The sequence below is a fragment of the Ambystoma mexicanum genome, chromosome 13 (assembly GCF_040938575.1).
Source record: "Ambystoma mexicanum isolate Mex_15411 chromosome 13, UKY_AmexF1_1, whole genome shotgun sequence".
Lineage (NCBI taxonomy): Eukaryota > Metazoa > Chordata > Amphibia > Caudata > Ambystomatidae > Ambystoma > Ambystoma mexicanum.
The window spans coordinates 181,132,219-181,153,161 of NC_090938.1; positions in this window are offsets into that span (position 1 = coordinate 181,132,219).

Sequence of the window (20,943 nt, forward strand, 5' to 3'; positions counted from 1 at the left end):
AGGTATATCATGATTGGTTGACTGCCATATTTTCATGGGTTCTTTCCTGGATTAGCATAAAAGTGCTAGTTCACATCGTTGTCCTGTTGCTTGTAATATTTTGCTCCTGTCAGCTGGTCTTAAGGCGCTGCATGAAGATGCGGTTCTACGGAACGACTAGGATGTCCTCAAGTCTTAAAACATATGAGGCCACTCCCCTCTTGAAACATGTGCACAGACAGACAAATGGAATGGGGAGACTCAACACAGGATGGTCAGGGTAGAACATCCGATTGGTCTCCCGGGGACACTTTCCTAGTCCTTGCCTGATCGAGAGAACTATACAGAACATTTTTTTTATTGAGTGTCTATGATCAACATATGACCTTTACACTATACAAATCAAAATAATTAGAACAATTCATCATACAATAAATCGTTTAAAGCATAGCATTTTAGTTTAAACAGCACATTTCATTTGATCAAAAGAGATGCATCGCCAGGATTAGTAGTAACACCAATTCAATAGCAATTAAAATATGCGTTGTTTTAATTTAACCATTTAATACATCCAATCTTTTTAGCACTTTTTGCCAAACGCAAATTGGCTGCAGATAACACGCTGGGAGCTCATCCAGCTGGCCAACGACACTGAAGAAGGATTCAACATCATAAAAATAGAGCTCCCTGCACTGCGCCTGATGACGATGCAAAACAGATATTTCTTAGATCTTATCACAGCGATGGACGGTGGTGTTTGCAAAAAAATTGGGGGGGCGTGTTGCACGTTCATACCAACTTCCGATGCTGATAAAAGGACAAGGTCACATGTGATAACAGCAGTGCATAATTTAGGAGAAAGAATGAGAGCAGAAGGTGGAGTAGACAACAATACATGGTTCGACGATCTGTTCAGCTGGATACCATCATGGGTGAACATCGCAGCAAAGATACTCATTCACATCATAGTCTTTCTTCTCCTAATATTCTGTGTGTGCCAACTGGGACTAAGATGTTGTGAAAATAATATGCCTAATTCAGCAATGATGATGGTAACAGTGGGCCGACAGACAACGGTGTCTACCATGATAGATGCCCAAGTACAAACTGGAGAATACACCACACCACAGTATAGGATGACTGCCATCTATAGACAGTATGGGGACATGGTCGATAATCTACATTACACTACCATTAGAGAACCAAAAACTTGCTGTGGTATAACGAGGTATGGATAGATTTAGATGGGGATGGTGGGATATATTTAATGGTCACCCCAGAAGAATACGCAAGAAGAGGTAACAGCTTAAGAAGTGTGTGTAAAGCATGGATGCCAATGAAGGGTACACCTGCTTGGGATGAGGCTGTGGCTGAAGCTGAGCACTACCGAAGGGAGAACGGAAAGAACGAGATAAAGTAGTTAGTTACTTTAGATGTAACGAAAGGGGTGAATGTATGGGAGCGATGGGTCCTCAGGCCCCCTCGCGTCGTACGCTCCTCAGTACAAGGCTTGGACCGCGTGCCTCCGGTAGTGGGATTGCCCCTTGCCCTTATGCAAAGTTAACCACAGTTGACTGCTACATAGATGGGACTACTGAGCAGGACACGGGGCATCCATCTTTTGTGCCCCCTTTCGACTCCATCTTGGGTAAGCAGGCCTTACTGCGATGGTACAGCTATGCTCAGTTCCCCTTCCACCGCAGCAGCCAAGGACAGAGACACACACACAAGGCGCGCAGACAGCTGGCTGGCCCCTACCCTTGCACTCCCCCTGCGAAGTAAAGCTCTGTGCTTCCATTCTCACGCTGAAGCTGGAGAAAGTTGCAACAATCAATATGCTACAGTTTTCTTCCTCTGAGATCACTGTTTGTCTGAGAACCGGCATGTGAACCAGGATGAGCTAAGCACTTTCTGCTCGATTCGTCCTCATAAACGTGCAAGCCACTCACCCCCATTAGAACAATTTATTGCCATCCTGACCCTGCACCCCCTGTAAGATATTTCTTTCAAGTGCCAGACCCTCGCCTGTGCTGCGAAACCCACCCAACACACCCACTACTAACCTTAAGCATTTTTACTACCATATATGTTTTTACTTGTACTAATGGGTTTGAAACCTAGAAGAGATGCGAAACATAGCCTGATTCTTTTACATGCACAATAAAGGTCAAGGCCTTCAATTAAAGCCACGAATGACCCAACTGTACTGACAATAATCATTGTGTGTAACTTATGTAGAAATGTGACAAATAGCATAAAATGTTTTAAATAATTTGTTATTTAGTATGTAACATATTAGCTTAGGTAGGGACCACAGTGTCCGGACCCTGACTTGCATGGAGCACAAGATGTTTGACGTCCGTCAGCTACTCAGCCAACCAGGAGGAAGAGATGCTACCCACACCTACAGCACCACACCGTCTGGCCAATCGGGTCCATTTAGTATTTTTTGTTAGAGTTAATTTAACTAATATAAATGTTGGCACTGATGTAAATGTGGGAGAGTTTTTTGGGTTATTTCCTAGCTGGAGAAATAAACCATCCTTTGAACTCTTGCAGCCGGGTCTCAGTGCCTCTTTCCCCGACAAGGGGTTTTGTCTGCTATTTTATTTTTTCTCTCACACGTAGTAAGACGGGGAAAGGCACCTACATTTTCCTATGTAAGTTTAACACCCAGACTGTTCATTCCCTAAGAAATGCAACCTCTAATAGCACAATGTTTAGAGCACCTGGCCCTATGTAGGATTTGTTGGTTGTTTCAGGGGCTAAGGTTCAAGTAACTATGTTAGAAGCAGACAACTTTGAATGTTCAGAGAACAACGGGTAGGATCAAGTGCGGTGCAAAACAAGACCCCAGTTACAGCTGGAAGGCACCGTTTTTCAAAACAATAAGTGTTTCGATGGGGTGCAGAGCAGGAGGACTGGTGGGGTTCTTGGAGGAAGTAGTGGCACATATCAATGAGACATGATATGATGTGTTTGGAGATATATATATAACAACTGTCCTAGAATCAGCATGAATGTCCTAATAAATTACAGATGCTTAAACCATTCTCGTTGTGTTTTAGAGGCAATGGTAGTGTGTCTGCTGGTACAAATGAATGATGCAATAGAACACTTCATGTTCCAGACCTCAATGGAGGAACAGCAGCACTCATGGATGTATTTTTTACATGCAGGAGCTTTGCATTCGTCCAGCTCCCACTGTTTGGGAAGGGGGTCTGTTCTCAACAACTTTACATTCCCCTGTGCTCATTTTGCCAGACGACCATCTCACCATAATAAATGTTCCCCCCAGTCACAGATGTGCCCCCTACTTACCAGCAGGCCCACCCATCAATGGGCCTCCACCACCATTAACGTTCAAACTATTTTTCCCAATACTCCATTGAAAAGCTTAAGGCTATTCCCGAACAATATCGATTATTTAGTAAGAGCAAGACTTTCTTTACCTCTCTGCTCATTCCAGGAATGCAGAAAGCTGCAAACTCCAAGTGGTTACAAATTACACGCTGGGAGCTGGTACAGATTGGGAATGACTCAGAACTTGGCCTCAACGTGATCAGAAGGAGTTGAGGGCCATCATATTAATGACACTGCGGAACCGCTACATATTGGAACTCCTCACTGCCATGCATGGCGTGGGCTGATCCAACATAGGAAGCTATTGTTTCACTTACGAACTAACTACCTCATGATTCCAATGATGGATTCCTGAGACACGCCATTGGGGCTCTACACAATCTATGTTCTGTAATGGAAAAGGAGGGTGGGAAGGTATATCATGATTGGTTGACTGCCATATTTTCATGGGTTCTTTCCTGGATTAGCATAAAAGTGCTAGTTCACATCGTTGTCCTGTTGCTTGTAATATTTTGCTCCTGTCAGCTGGTCTTAAGGCGCTGCATGAAGATGCGGTTCTACGGAACGACTAGGATGTCCTCAAGTCTTAAAACATATGAGGCCACTCCCCTCTTGAAACATGTGCACAGACAGACAAATGGAATGGGGAGACTCAACACAGGATGGTCAGGGTAGAACATCCGATTGGTCTCCCGGGGACACTTTCCTAGTCCTTGCCTGATCGAGAGAACTATACAGAACATTTTTTTTATTGAGTGTCTATGATCAACATATGACCTTTACACTATACAAATCAAAATAATTAGAACAATTCATCATACAATAAATCGTTTAAAGCATAGCATTTTAGTTTAAACAGCACATTTCATTTGATCAAAAGAGATGTATCGCCAGGATTAGTAGTAACACCAATTCAATAGCAATTAAAATATGGGTTGTTTTAATTTAACCATTTAATACATCCAATCTTTTTAGCACTTTTTGCCAAATATATATACCAAGCATTGGGTAAATTCTGCAGGGGATGGGGGATGCTGTTTCCTAAAATGTACACCAAAAGAATATGCCATGTGCAGAGAGAATGTACATAATGTGTATAAAGTGTGGGTGCCCAAGAATGATTTTGGCAGGTAGAGGTAAGCAGCAGAGTAGTTCATGAATTAAATAGAGGGTAAAAGTTGGGATGGAAGTGCAACATCCCAAGCATGGAAGGAGGTTCAGACTGCGTAAATTCTATTAGCAAGGATAGCTAGCCATTTAGGGACCGATTCATGGAACAAATGTGTGCCGAAAATCTTGGCGCAAGCTGGCGCAAGCGTGAAAAAGCAAGCGCACGCGCATGCGTGCGATTCATGGAAGGGCCTGCGTGTGTTTACTGCGGGATGTGCGCCAAATCCAAGCGTGGCACGCACGGGCGCAAGCATGACAGCAACATCCCGAACACTGTGCGCAACGCGCACAGCAAAAGCACACAACGTTGGCACACACACCAAAAAGTGGGCGGAAACACGGGGCGGAACACGCGAAATGGGGAACAACGTGTGAAAAAGAAGGCGTAACTGGGGAAGTACTGCAGGGAAATACACGGAACGCCCACACGCACGCGAACAACACGTATTCATGGAATCGAATACGGGAAACCCGCGCACGCTAAAAGACACGCACAGGCGTCAACATGTCCGCCACACGAACGCAGGCGGAAGCGTCCCGCATGCAGTATAAAAGTGCGCGCAAACAACAAACACGTATATACAGCTACGAGGAATGCCCCATTTGTCGCAGCACTGATTGTGGGACACCGCAGGAGGAGGAGAATAGCCAGGCCCTGCATTTTTTTGCCCCGGACCAGCCTTTTTGGGATGCCTGACGACCAGCTCTATGGCAGGTATAGGTTTGCACCTCGTATCATCCTAGACCTGGTCAGGGAGTGGGAAGATGACTTTATATCACCCACCCTGTGCTCCCAAGGATTGAGCCCCTTGGAGAATGAGCTCAATGTCCTCCATTTTTTGGCCACTGGGTCATTTCAGCGGACAACTGCCATAGTGGGGGGGTGTCACAGGCCATGCAGTCACACTGCCTCACCAGGTGTTGGCAATCATGACTGCGCGCCCCTCAGTTCGCAGGCACATATACATGCCCAGAACACCCACAGAAAGGCAGGCCGTGGTCCAGGACTTTTACAGGGTGGCACACTTCCCCAAAGTGCTCGGTGTCATAGATTGCACCCATGTGGCCCTACGTCCACCTAGGGCCACTGAGCACATCTATCGAAACCGCAAGCATTGGCATTCCATCAATGTGCAGGTTGTATGGAATGCCAAGGGAATCATCACCTCTGTCTATGCAAACTACCCTGGCTCTACCCATGACAGTTTCATATACAGAATGTCCGCCCTGAGCCCGGCCCTGGAAGCTGGGAAGCATGGCTACACATGGCTCCTAGGTGAGTACAAATGGCTGTGCACATGCATGCATGTCACACACAGACAAATACACAAACCCAACTAATCAAAACCATTATCACCTCCCCAGGGGACAGTGCCTACCCTCTGAGCAACCACATGATGACGCCAATCCGGAACCCCACCACACCACCGCAGGTAAGATACAACGCTGCCCATATTGCAACCAGGGGCATAGTGGAGCGCACATTCAGAGTGCTCAAGTCACGCTCCCGCTCCCTTGACTGCTCTGGCGGCCAGCTTCTATATGCACCCCCAGTAGTGTGCAGGATCATTGTGGCAGCATGTGTCCTGCAAAATGTTGCAACACGGCGGGACGTACCGGTGGACATGGTGGTGCCCCCACATCCCCAAACTCATGCACAGGCGCTGGCCATGGGAGGGGAAAGGGCACGTGGCGAGGCAACCCGGACCCAGCTTGTGGCCGCATTTTTCACCTAAACTCCCACCCCTGTGGCATGCACACAGGCCTGGCACATACCAGGTGACAATCGATGATGACAAAGAGACAGTAAAACTGTCACAACCTTACCACCCTGAGAATGTTGGCACAGAAGTGCTACATTGTGTGCATCCCTAGCTACTTAAACATAACTAATCCTGTGTGACCAAAAGGAACACATGCAAGGTGTGTATCACACCACACCCTGCAAAACAGGCCGTGACAATCACTGGTATGTAACACAAACCCTCCCAACCCACATCACCCTTGTCTGGCACACCATGACATGGAATGCAACAACAAAAGCCCAACACATGACCAATTACATACGAAGTGACTTGTGATAAATGGAAAGTTTCCAGAGTCAATGACGCCTGACATGGAATCAGATGAAATGACTGACCAACAACCTCCCACACATACCAAGTCATACACGAATGCTTGCCACCAGTGGTAGCATCAACAAAAGACTGAATGCCTATTCACATGCACATTGGGCAAACCAAATTCGCTACTCCCTAACCCGTGTGCTGTGTGTGTCTCCTGCAACACACTGCTCATAAAAAGGACAAACAAAAAAATAATCTATTGACGCATGTACACGATCCCCAAATGGTAATTGATCATGCGCTGCAGGGACACAGCGTGACACAGAAGGCCATCTGTGTGCACCTGTGGGCATGGAAGGGTGGTTGTACGTGTGGTGGAGCATTGTGTAACTGTGTGTTCAGTAGGGACATGCACTCAATATATGCATGTGAAATCAAGTGACCCTCAGTGTCCTGTACACATCACATGCGAACATTACACATGTGTACACCCCAGCATGTCAAACCACAACAATCCCCTGACACCTGAAAAGTAAACACAACACAGGAACAGCCATTGACCAGCAGAACACATCATGTACTAGTACCCCACAATGACAACGTCAGAGTGTGCCCAAACACTGTAGCCCAAGCTTACTGTCCAACAACAAAAGGCCCTCCATCATTTACACATCACCATGACCTTCTGAACAACTGTGTCTGGAGTATGTAGCTTTCTTCCTTCTAGTCTACCTGGCTACAGGATCCACCTACCCCTTGGTCTCCATATTCCACCTTGCGTGTAAATAGGGTCCAGCCACTCAGAGGCCACCTTGACTGGTAAAAATACCCAATCGCAAAGAGACCTCCAAGGAGCCAAACCCCCAAACCAGGGAAAAAGCCTGTAGCCACCAAAAAACCCTGGTGGAGTCTCCAGTAGATGACTTTAGGGTGCAGAAAATGTCCAAGCACATGTCCCGTCCAAGCAGAATGATAGAACAACCAAGGTAGCACAGTTCAACAATGGTTCAACAGGATGGGTACCATTTTCAGTACACAATATACAATGAGGATGCAACAACTGATGGGTAGTGTCACAGCTCGGGTCTCTAGGCACAGGAGTGGCCCTAACCAACCACCCCCTCCGTGGTCTGGGTGCTTGCAAGGTAAAACTTACACAGGCCTCCGAGACCCCGGTGGGGAAAGAGGGTCAGGGATCCATTGTTTGGACAGGCATCGGTATTCAGGATAACCAGAAAGAGGGGCAGGAGAGGGGAGTTGGATTGGCAAGGGAAATTAGGCAAAATGTAAAATACAACTATTGACAATAACACATACTCAATCAGAGAAACCATGTTCTTCATGCACATTGTACAAAATGAGTCAAATGCAAGCCAAAGAGAGACTTATCACTGGGTTGAGTGCTGGCCTCCTGCCTGCACACTCTCAGGTCCAGTAACAGGAGCAGTTCAATGCTGCAAAGAGAGTGTGAGTTACTAATCTGTGTGTGTTTTTAACACACACACAACACCATTCATGCCTCAAACTAAGTGACTTCTCCACAAACAAACACTCTTGTCTGCTGCTTTGTTTGTATACGTTAGCTTCCCCCGTGATAGTTCATACACTGTCAGGGCAGTAAGGCAGGCGCACATGGCCGCGCGGTAAATGGAAGACCAATGTGTCAAGAATCACACGATAGAATGGTCCCTGGGTGAGCTGCAAGACGCGTATGGCGAGGTGCGACTTCAGTACAATTCGTGTTCTGCCAGCCGTGGATTTCAATAGGTAGTGCACGTGGCAATTTGCACATGCAAATGATATGCACTGCACTCGAGTATGTGCCTCACTGGGTGCCCCTGTGTGCTGTATTAGTTTCTGGCTAGGAACGCTACTGCGCTAATAACTTAGCTTCTATGGAGCAGGGAGGACTCGAGGATATGGGTTCCGGCCCCTGCGTGTGCCCCAGACAACTTGTAAAGCTACTCGGCATTTGTTCCTCAACACGTCTTAGCTGTACTGTGCGCTTCTTCCCCAATCGCTGGCTAAGCTCCCCGGCACTGGCGCTACTTAGCATGCATCTGCAAGGGGCATGGTGGAAGGTTTGCTGGGGTGTGGCCCCTTGTGCTGCTCACCTTGCTTGGTGCTCCTGGAAACACCTCTGCTTCTGTCGGACGTCTGAGCAAAAGCCCTGTGCTTCTGCTTGCGCACACATGAGCACGTGTGCACCACCCAACCTGGCCAGGTTTGAGTAGTTCTTGGCCCCGCGTCTACTGGGAAACGTAGTCAGGAGGCTCATTTTCCTGCAGAAAGGGCATAAAAGATATTAATAAGGCTGGAAAGTTCCCTGTTTGTGTGTCTTCATGCTGGTTGTCACTGGGCCATGTTTGAGACCTACATCCAAACTCCTCCCACCGTCAGTGTGACTTTGACAGCCAAAGGGTGCAGGCTACTGTCTACAGCATGAAGTGCATCAAGCACATATACAGGCAAGAAAAAAACATACATCACAATCAACCTCAATAAATGGACATATCAATCATGTACTCACCAAAATGGATTGCAGACATGCCGTGGAGAAAACCCACTTAATACCCACTAGGGGTATTAACACAAGTACTACAGCAGCAGACAGGCCACAGATATGACAAACATCCAATGCCCTTGTGTAAATGGTTGTAACACTGAACCATCCTTGCGAGCCCATGGATAGGGGAAGCAGGAGTGGCATATGTGAGTCAGGACCCCAAGCTGCAAACACATACACGAGACAAGCTTGAAGGGCCCAGCTGGAACAGACAGTGGATGCCTTTAAAAGCCACAAAGCACCAGACCGTCACAAGAATGCACAATAGACAAGCAATTTTAAACTATAATAACTAATTAAACTAACTATAAAAAAGCTATATTAACTAATTACACCAACTATAAAAAACTATATTAACTAATTAAACTAACTATAAAAATCAAAAATGGCCACATATGACCCTGGGGGGAGGCACCCAGCATGGGGGAGGTACAATGTGCACCTCAACACCCACATGCGATTATGTTGAGACAAATAAAAACCTCTATGGGCTCAACGCCTGCACAGCCCAACCTGTGTGGGAGATAAGTCGTCGTCCTCATCACCCTCTGGCTGAAAATGTTGACGTGGCACAGTACCCTGACCACGCCTATGCGCAGCTTGCCCCTCGTCAGCAGCAAGTCTGTGGGATGGGTGAGCCTGGTTCTGTGCAGCGATGACACGTAGGTCAGCAAGCAGAACCTCGCGTGATACGCGTGCTTCCTCTTGCAAGGTAACACGTGTAACACAGAGTTATTCCTGCATGGCCTGGCTGGACAACTGGTACACCTCCTGGCAAGTACGTAGCTCAGCTGAGATGGTATTCTCAAGCTGCTCCAACCTCTCCTCTGACCGCTGCCACTGGGACATCAAGAGCACAACCAGAGTAGATCTGAGGGATTCATAGTCAACCCTCATGGCCTCCATGTGTGCCTCTGCGTGAGGAGCAATTGCTTGACGCAAAGACACCTTTTCAGCCCGGCGTGCCCTGTCTGAGGCCGCCATGCCCAGCCTGAGCGAGCGGGCCGTGGACTGTGCCGCCCGCTGCTGGAGTTCCACCTGCCTAGCAGGGAGGAGCACGGATTGGGCCACACGTTCCATGCTCTCAGAAATGTTATCAATTGCTGCCCCCTGGTGTTCTGATTTGGCAACCATGGCTTGCTCCCACTCTGTATACCCCAGTGGCGCGCGGCCACCACGTTGCTGGGCTTGACACCTGCGGGGCCCAAGGATCCGCCGTCCTTGTTGGGTTGGCACCGCCCGCGGCTGCAGGACTACATTCCTCTGTTGACGTGATGCCCCAGGCACATCAGCAACTGGAGTGGAGCGTGACCCTGTGTCCCGATCCACCACAGGCGGAGGTCCCACCACCCTCTGGCCACTCAGTGCAGGTGTCGCGGACAGAGGAGCGTCCACATCAGATGCACCTGTGCCCGTGGCTTTCATGACAGAGAAGGGATGAAAATCTGACCATACATGCCAGGTCACATTGACATTGCAGCAGTGAGTAGGCATGTAGGACGGTGTAACACGGCTCAGAAGTGGGTTGATGGAGTGCAAAACATGTGTACGTTACCCACTATCTACATGAACTAGTACATTATGATGTCTATCAATAAACGTGAAGGAAGTGTAAGGGCAAGTTCAGGCATCACGTGCAATGCGCATGCAATGGGATGCATCCTAACAAGCAACCCCCCCCCTCCTCCCCTAAGTGAAAATGCAGGGAGCCATTGCATGGCAGCAAAAGGGTGACCAGAGACCTGTGTATTGGCAGACAGTGTTGACTAGCGTCAATTGCATCATCTGAGTCAACTGACAACACAGCAGATGATAATGGGACAGTAAGAAGGACACATGATGAACCCTCAACAGTACACCCATGTGTGCAGAAGCCACTACACCAGTTGAACAGAGTCAGGGGGCCTGAAACAGGGGGAGGCCTGTGCCCCACACAGACTGTGACACCCTAAACATGTGCGTGATGCAGGACTGAGCCAGAGTGGGCATGGAATGGATGATCAAATGCCATGAAATGTAGGTCATCCTGGACACGTACTACAATGATCATCCAGTTAAGGACACATAGGGGCATGCATGGAATGCACATGGAGCATTAATGGGCACCCAGGTCCCTGCGGAGCATCGGCCATCTGCACAGTCCAAGTGAGACACCCTGCATCAAGGACAAAGGATGTACCCCACTGTATGTGTCTGGCAGGTTGGCTGGGGGAAGTGTGCATGTACACAGGAGCCTTGAACAGGCCATTGCAGTGCTCCAACATGATACACACCAGTGCCATGGTGAAATTGGGGTGCAGGGCAGTGGAGGAGCAAGGGAGCATGCCTACATGGAGTAGCTGCATGCAGGCAGAATACACATGCACGTCAGTCATGCAATGACATAGTCCCAGTGCTGAGAAGAAAGACACCCCAGGCTACATGCAGAAGGGCCAGTGAGCTGGAACATGGACGGGAGGGGCAGCCGGGTGACTAGCATGTGAGTAGGTTGCAAGTGTGGTGATGAGGACAGTCCCTGTCTGCTCTACATATCCAGAATGCTGCACAGCAGCCACGCATCAGTGAAGCATTGCATAACACGCACATGAGAACCATGTACACATGACATGTAGTGGGAGTCAAGCACAACACATCACACAAGCAAAACACAGATGGTCTGGACAAACACGCAACAACACTCACTGGACGGGGCATCTAAGTCCTGCATCTCTCCCACTCCTTCGACCAGTCCTGCCGGTATGAACTCTGGAACGACTGACTCGTGCGAAGTGAGGTCTTTCTCCTGAGCTGGTAACCCACCGCCAGTCAACCCAGTCACGGCATAATTGGAGGCACGCTTCACCTTAGTACTGCGTCAGAGGTCATCCCAATGTTTTTTGCACTCAGAGCTGTGCACACCTCATGTCCGAATGCACTGACACAATCCACAACTTGCTTCCAGTGGGACATACGATGGGCAGCCGTAGTGTGACATTTCGGCCCCACTAGCATATCACAGTTGTGGTCCCGCAGTTGTCCACAAAGAAGTCCAGTTCCTGCACGCAGAAAGGCTTCTTCCTCGATGTGCCGGAGGCCAGAGCTGTGTCTGGGGTCCCAGCCTGTACTGCAGGTGCAACCTTCCTCCTCTTGGGCAGTCATCTGGACCCTCACTGGCAAATGCCGCCCTGATCAGTATGGGCAGTGGCGCTGGTGGATTGAACCAAGGGAGTGGCAGGTGGAACAATGATGGAAGCCCTGATTTCCGTCGGTGGCTGCTGGGTGCCCCTGACTTGACCCTGCGCAGAAACATCTGCTGTGCTAAGGTCACCGACCGGGACTGTCCTGGATGGTAGACTCACAGCCGGGATCTGCCCATGCACTTGCCGACACCCCGCTGCTCGGGGCAGCAGATGACAAGACTGCCCCAGGGACATGTGCCTCGGTCAGCGCAGCCCTGCATGCACATACCCTGTGCCTCCTGAACTCCTGGAAATCATCCAGGGACTCTTCTGGTGCCAAAGCAGCATGCGCTGGCCCACCATGAGCCTGGGTGGTGGCGTCCACAGCTGCACCTGCAGCTACCACTACCATTGGGCCCGTGGCAGTAGATGAAACAGACTGCTGGGTCACATGGGCACCGGTGCCAGATGCAAGAGCTGCAACTCCTGTAAACACAGGGGGTGCTGGAATGACTGCACTAACATGTGGCACAACATCGTGCCAAACTGGCGCACCCCTGCCTCTTCCCCCTCTGCGACCACCCTGGACACCCTGGAGTCCCCCTACTGCCTGGTCATCCCGCCCACGTCCCTGACAATGCCCGCCATGTGGAGTATGCCCAGCTGAGTCGCCCCTCACCTTTCGTGGCCTCCCAGCCATAGTACAGATGGAGTAGTGCCAGCACAGATGGAGTAGTGCCAATGGGAGGTGTTCACAACAATTATCCTGGGCAATTGCAGTGAAGGGGGTGAAGGGGGTGGGATACAAGATGTTAACAGCACCCCTGTGCACCTGCAAGGCTGTATATACTCCCCGGTGATAAAGTGAGCAACGCTCAGGCACCCCAAAACTGCAGTAAAGCCGTGCATGCAACCCCCGGTAGCCTACTTGTGTGGAATTGACCTCCCGCAGTATGCAGTGGCACCCAGGGACACAAAAAACACATACGTGTGGGACACGCAGGCTACTATGACCTCAAAAACAGGTACGCGATACACAGGGGCACCCACAGTGGGAAAAATAGCGTGCACGACTCACCGTCAGACTAGCTTGATAATGAAAAACACGCATAGCCAATACCCCCACCAAAAGAAGAGATACGTCCTTGATCCGCTGTGAAGTTGTGATGGTGCTCCATACAACACGAAGTAGCAACACACACGTCGGTCTCCACGAAAGGCAAGTACAGCGAACTGCTGGCCCCGCTCACCTTTAACCCGTGCTGAGGGATACATCTGCGTGCGTCAATTCACTTACGCGCTTAGGCCCTTTCCTCGAATTACACGCATTGACACGCAGACGTGTGGTTTTTTCACGTGCTGATTCACTATGCACCCGTCAGGAGGGAAACGCCCGCGTGTTACGGCATAGACGCGCTTACTCACTAAGGGCCTTTCCTCGAATTACACGCTGACGTGCTATTTTTTCATGTGCCAATTCACTCCGTATCAAGCTGGCCACGCAACAACACACAGAAGACCACGCTCCTGCACAGAAGGCCATTTTCCTGCCCCCCAGAGCCCCGAGCATGCTCCCACCTGCCATCTGCTGCTGCCTGCTGGCCATGTGCCCTACTATTTGGTGCCTGCACGTCAGCCATCTGCAGGGGTCCAGTTGCTGTGGCCACCCCTGCTAGAACAGAAGACTCCCGACTGAAGTTCCATCGCTCCAAAGCCGAGCACCAGGACCCAGTTGCCCACCCACATCTGCCTCTGGGGTTGCCATGTCGGGGGGAACACCATCGGAGACCACTGGCAACCTCCAGCCAGAGAGGCAGAGGGCTACCAGCTTCAGTGCCACAGAATTTGGTATCCTGGTGGAGCAAGTCCTGGTGCATTATAATACCCTCTTCAGAAGTTCACGCGCCGACAATGAAAGACGGAAGAGGATCTGGAAGTAAATCGTGGCTGCCATCAACGTGGAGGGGGTGGCAGCCCGCGACATGCAACACGTCCGGAAGTGCTGGGAGGACTTCAGGTCCAGGACCCTCAGCAAGGCCCGGCACCTCTTGAAGGCAGTGCATGCAGAGGGCTGCCGGGTCCACCTTACCAACATCCAGATGAGGGTCCTGGAATGCATACACCCAGCGCTCCACCTCCAGGTCCTTCAGAGGCAGACCCGTCCGGAGTCGAGCGGTAAGTGTCCATGTGTACTGATTGGACGCAGTGCATGTTAAGGTGTGCCAGGAGTGTGCAGGTTGGACGTATGTCTTGAAAGGCCCATGTATGGATGTGTATGTACAGGGACATGAGCCTGCCGCATGTGAGTCCAGTCATGTGTGAGCTACATCAATGGTGTATGTATTCAAATGCATGATGCCCAAATGAATGTGTGGGTGCACACATGTTTACATTTGTGTGTATGTACTGTGGCATGGTTGTGGTGTGACACATGGATGCTGATTCCACCTTCATGTATGTGCACAATGTACATGTGCATGTGTGTGTATATTTGACATGTGTGCCACTGTGATACACCATGGATGCATGTGACACCGACATGTAGGAGGCTGATTGGAAGATGTGACATGGATGCCGATGATTTCACTGCGACAGGTGGTGGAGATGTACAGATGCATGTATGTCTGGTGGCGTGTGTGCATGAGTTTGTCACTCCCCATGTTGCATGTGACGTCAGGCTAACCTTCGGATGCTCATGCTGTCGTATGTGTATGGATGGTGCTGCCTGCTGAAACATTCCTGTTAATTTGCGCATGTGTATGGATTCAAATGATATGTGTGTTGGGGAGTGTGATGCCATGTGTGATGTTTGACACCGCCACTCATGTGCAACTGTCATGTGTGTATCAGACCATTGTACAGTGCCCTGATGCCTGTGTCTCTCCCTGTCTGCAGCGTCAACTTATGAAGAGGGCAGAGACGATGCTGTGGAGCACAGCGGCAGGTATCCCACCACCAGCTGGAGACGCAAGGCCCAGCTCCCCTCCCATGATGTCATCTCGTCGGGGAGTGAGGAGTCTGGTGCCGCATCCGCGGCCGCAGCTGCCGAGCATAGGTCCAAGAGGCGGAGGTCGGAGGTGGACTCCTCGGCAGCAGAAGGGGCAGCTGAGATCCCACAGGGGCCTATGGAGGAAGATGGCACAGAGTCATCCAGGTTGGTGGGGGGTTTGGTGGAGGAGGAGGCTGTGGAAGGCCCACGCACAGGGTCTAGAGGGGGGATTGCACTGGTGCTAGTGGTGCAGTCCAGGGGCAGTGTCAGGAGGCAGCACAGGCGGCCGCGGAGATGCCTGTGTGTAATCCTGTCCCCGATCCTGTGACTGCATCATCCCGCACCAGCAGGGATGCCTTCGTCCAGACCTGTTTTCAGGGAGGGGATGCGCACACAACTGGCCTTCCTCTACCTGCGGACGTGGCAATCCGGGACCGTGTTGAGCCTGTCCTGGCTGGGGTGGCGTTGCGTCAATGTGGCATTCGGGATGACGTGCAGGGTTCTCGTGAGGACACTGCACGTTATTTCAGATGCCTCGTTGACCGTGTCGACCTACTAGGAAGGGTCACCAGTGCTGGGTTCCTCCGTGTGCTGGACCTTCTACCGACCCCCTCCACAACTGAACCCCCTATGTGCCAGTCGTTCTCCGTGCCATCTTCCTGCCCAAGTATCACTTGGGCACACTGTGGAGCTGCCCCTGACCCAGCGGCCAGGCTAGTGGAGGACACATCCCTGCCGCAGTCGGGAGTCAGAGGTCCAGCAGGGGTGGCCACCACAACAACTGCACCCCAGCAGGAGGAGGACGTGCAAGCATCAACAGGCAGGGCACATGCACGGCAGCAGCAGGCTCAAGGTGGGAGCGATGATGGCTCGGGGCCATCAACTTCAGAGGGGCAGGCATTGGCCGGAGGGCAGGAAGACCCTGGATTGGGAGTGTCTTCCGTGTGGCAGCGGTTGGGCCAGTAAATAGATGCGGAGCAGCGGCGGGCGCAAGAGGCACGGTTCACTATGGTCAGGGTGGAGAACTCCATGCGCAGGGCGTTGAGGCAGGCTGAGTGCCTCGAGGCAACACGCAGGGAGTTGGAGGAGACCATGGCTGCATCCCTGCGAGACCTCGGGGCCAGGGAAGAGGCCCGCCTCCGGGACGTTGAAGAAGAGTTCGTTGATACCCTTGCCCGGAACATCAACAAGTGAGCCAGTGGACTTGCCCGCCGCCTTTGTAAATAGTTCTGTAGGTGTAAGTTTCCTTTCCATTTTTTTTTCCTTTGGGCGCCTGGACTATGCCCTGCCTTTTTGTATATAGTTATTTATTAGGTAGGATTTAGGTTAGGTTTCCTTTGTATTGTTGGGCTCATGGACCCTTGGATGTTCATTTGTAAATAGTTTTGGACCTGGATTTCATTTTCCTGTACCCATGGTGGAATACCTTTCTTTTTTTAAACTCTGATTTTTTTTTAATGGACGGACCCATTGGAGCCATTTAACTTTGGATTTTATTGGTTACAGCATTCATTTATTTTTCATTTTTGGACTTCCGGACTTGGAATATTTTTTTTTATTATTGTGTGATTTTGTTTTATTCATTTGGTTTATTCTTCAATACACTTTTTTTCTATACTTTACTTGTGTGGTCATCTCTCATTTGTTTTTTGCATGTCACAATGTGGTTTTTCACAGTCATGTGTTGCCATTGTGTGGGTCTGAGGGACATGTATTCATGGGCATTCTGGTTATTTATTTTCTATCATGACATTGGGAATTCAATGTGGAGTGGATGGAATGCTTGGTTGGGTGGGGGACATGAGTCGGGGCCTTCTGGCCGGTGCCCGTCAATGGTGGGTGGGTGGTTGGGTGGGGGACATGAGTCGGGGCCTGCTGGCAGGTGCCCGTCAATGGTGACATGAGTCGGGCCTGCTAGCAGGTACCCGTCAATGGTGGGTAGGTGGGGGACATGAGTCGGGGCCTGCTAGCAGGTGCCCATTAATGGTGGGTGGATGACATTAGTCGGGGCCTGCTGGAAGGTGCCCGTCAATGGTGGGTGGGTGGGGGACATGAGTCGGGGCCTGCTGGATAGGGCCCGTCAATGATGGGTGGGTGGGGAACATGAGTCGGGGCTCACAGGTGCGTCGTGCCATGTGGGCTGCCTATAGGGCATCATCAGGGGTTTGGGTTGTCCCCTGTGTGTGGTGTGGGCTGCCTGCAGTGCATGGGGAGGGGGAAGGGCACACCCAGGAGGGCCCACAATGCCAAATCATGTGTAAAACTCCCCGCGCACCCCTCAGAATACACGTACCACGCTTGCGCCAGGCCAATCGTGTGTAAAACTCCCCATGCACCCCCGAAATACACGTATCCCACTCGCGCCAGGCCTATCGCATGTTAAACTCCCTGCGCACCCCCAGAATATGTGCAGGCAGCCCATCCACCCTCCCCATGCACCACAGACAGCCCATTCACCCTCCCATGCCCCGCAGGCAGCCCACCCACCCTGGGCATACCCCACAGGCAGCCCACACCACAGGGGGACTTTTTCCACGCAATTTACCAGGCGTGAGCGGGGTATGTGTATTCTGAGGGGTGCCAGGGAGTTTTACATGCGATTGGCTGGCCCGAGCAGGGTAAGTGTATTCCGAGGGGTGCGCGGGGAGTTTTACACGTGATTGGCCTGGCGCGAGCGGGGTACGTGTATTCCGAGGGATGCGCGGGGAGTTACACACGATTGGCCTGGTGCGAGCGGGGTACGTGTATTCCGAGGGGTGCACAGCGAGTTTTCCACGCGATTGGCCTGGCGGAAGAGGGGTACGTGTATTCTGAGGGGTGCACAGGGAGTTTTCCACACGATTGGCCTGGCGCGAACGGGGTACGTGTATTCCGAGGGTTGCGCGGGGAGTTTTACACGCGATTGGCCTGGTGCGAGCGCGTTACGTGTATTCTGAGGGGTGCGCGGGGAGTTTTACATGCGTTTTTGTGGTTGGGGGGCTGTATGCTGGTCCACTGACCTTTGTGCCATGTACTGGATTTGTGCGATGTTTTTGGCGCACGAGGCGGGGTTGGGGGCATAACTGGCACTGCTGTAAGGTCGCTGCGCCACTCTGCGCCACGGCTGCTTATGGATGTATAAATCCATGAATACGCTGTGCGCCGAAATGGGTTTTGGCGCACACGGCTGGCGCAGACTGCCGCACGCGCACTCTGTGCGCCAGCCGCATGCGCCACTTGTGCGCTGAATTCTATGAATTACCCCCTTGGTGTCAGTATTTTCGCTGTTTAGTTTAACATTTCTGCACACGTGCTATTTGTAGTTGGCTTTAACACACTTTAGAGAGCATCACACGGTGAAAGAAGGAGAAGCAACAACATTGTCTATTATATTTAGAGGTTAGGTCCAGGGTAATTAAGGGCTCAACTAGCATTAGTGAATTAAGTTGTGTTTTGTTTGTATCTAGGAGAACTCAGAATGTGTTTCTTTGGTAGTTGCTGAAAGAGTGGCTGAAGTGCCACGTAGTGCACACATTCAGTAGGATAGATGTTGATGTTTTAGCAACAAGGGCTGTCGACCACGTAAGCAAGAGTTCTGCCATTTAGAATTAGGCCCTATTAGAGGTTGTAGCTTCTGTCAGTTAGAGTATTAGGCTGCATGTTCTGTTCATTTAATTAGATTATATTCCGCCTTCCCCACACTGAGTGTTTATACAGCCAAAGTCCCTGGGAGAAGGGGGGAGCACCACACAGATAATAGTTGACGGTGCACGGCCGAGCAGTCCACAGGAGCTGTGAACAGACTGCATTATATAAGTTTTATTCCTGATGATTAGATTAGTGCAGCAGCTGTGAAGGACAAACCTTACTGAGAACAAGGCCTGATGTTCAGTCGTTGGCACTGTGGTGAACTAGGTAGTGGTTATATTGCCCCATTGAGAAGTAGCTGGTCCATTAGAACTACAGGTGCTAAGCTAAATAGAGCAAATAAATCCGAGAAATGAATCCCCAAGAGCAGTGTCTTGGCTGTAATTGTTATAAAGCCACCTGTTTTCCAAGAGAGATATGTGTAAGGGTGCAGAAGCAAGACTCAGACACAATGGTGGCATGTTTCGGGGTATAGACTTTTATTAATAATACGTGGGTTGGAAAATGCCTCTCTATCTCTAAAGCTAAGTGGGGTTTCCCACCTCAAAGGAAGCAATTGAGATGTCAGGAAGCCCGAAACTAAAGAGTCTGTCACTGTCCGGTCACAAAAACCTACTTCTGTCCCTAATGATCTAATATAACTGTGCAAGGATGGTGTCTTCACAAAGGAAACATTGCTTTTTGTGTCAAACAACAGAAAGGTTCCCAGTTTTGCTAGTAAAAAAGTGATGCAAAACAAATGTTTAAAAATACAAGAGTTTAAAGCTAGAATTGTACTCCTTTCTCAAGACTTCTTCTTGCCTTAAGTCTCTGAACTTAAGGAAATGTTATCTGCTTTCACAGTTCCTATCTCTACCAGCTTGGTATGCCCTGCTACCAAGCAAAAGATCCCAATGCTACGGTTGTGCTCCTTTCCCCTAGACTTCTTTTGATGATAAATCACTTACACACTCTGGAGGAACTGTTTATCAGCTTCATATTCACTGTTTCTTGTTAGCTTTTCACATTCTGTGACCAGGCTTAGAATTCCTTTATTTTCAGTCTTCTTGACCCTTTTATGCTCATTCTCTCATGTGGGTTTGGATCCCAGATTCGCAATACATTATATGGCTTGTTTGGTTCCCTTTTTAAGCACCTGTTTTCTCTTGTGTTATCGCTTCTTCTCTCTCAGAGTCCCAGAGCTTTCTGGCTTTAAAGTTTAGTTTCACATATGGGTGCGAATTCCAGACTCGCAAGGATGCCTTGTGCCACTTGGTTCACTTCTTACCAAGTGTGCAACTCTTCCTCATTTGCTTCATGGTGTCAGACCCTCTCTCAAATAAATAATTGTCTCTGGTTCACTTCAGGGTCTCAAACACTATCTTTTTTACAGTCCCAGGCCCTCTTTCTCTTTGGTGCAGGTCCCAGACTCGCAATGTTGTATTTCATCTGCTTGGTTCACTCTTCTGCCAAGAATTCAACACTCTCTCATTTGTTTCAGGTCCCAGACCCTATTGGTTTTGGGTGCATGTCTGAGACTCGCATAGTTCGGTTGTATCCATTTGGTTCACTCTTCTGCCAAATATACAACTGTTTCTCATTCACTTCAGGGTCCCAGACCCTCTCAGTTATTAGGGTCCTGCACCCTCTCTCACTTGGGTGCAGGTCCCAGATTTAGCTCACCCCTACACTTCCCGGGACCTCTCACAGCTCCACGGTGACCCGTGTACCTGTTTGCTTTCTTCTTGGCTGTACCAGCAGTCCCCAGACAGCTGTCCACTTCCTGGAGGCTTTGGCAGTGTTTGGGTGTTCAGTGGGTCAGCAGTGTCTCTGAAGACTGAGGCTTCTCTCTGGTTGCGCATTCCGTCCTTCCATGCTTCATCTCTCATCCAGTTCTGGCTCCCGCAATTCCTCTTCAGGGAACGGCTCTCCCTCTCTCGCATCTCACTGACGCTTCTGTTTGAGCCTGAGCTTGAACTCTGTTGGAACCCCTGTGTTGGACTGATGTATTCTTTGGAGCCTATCACTGGCCTTTGGAAACTAGAT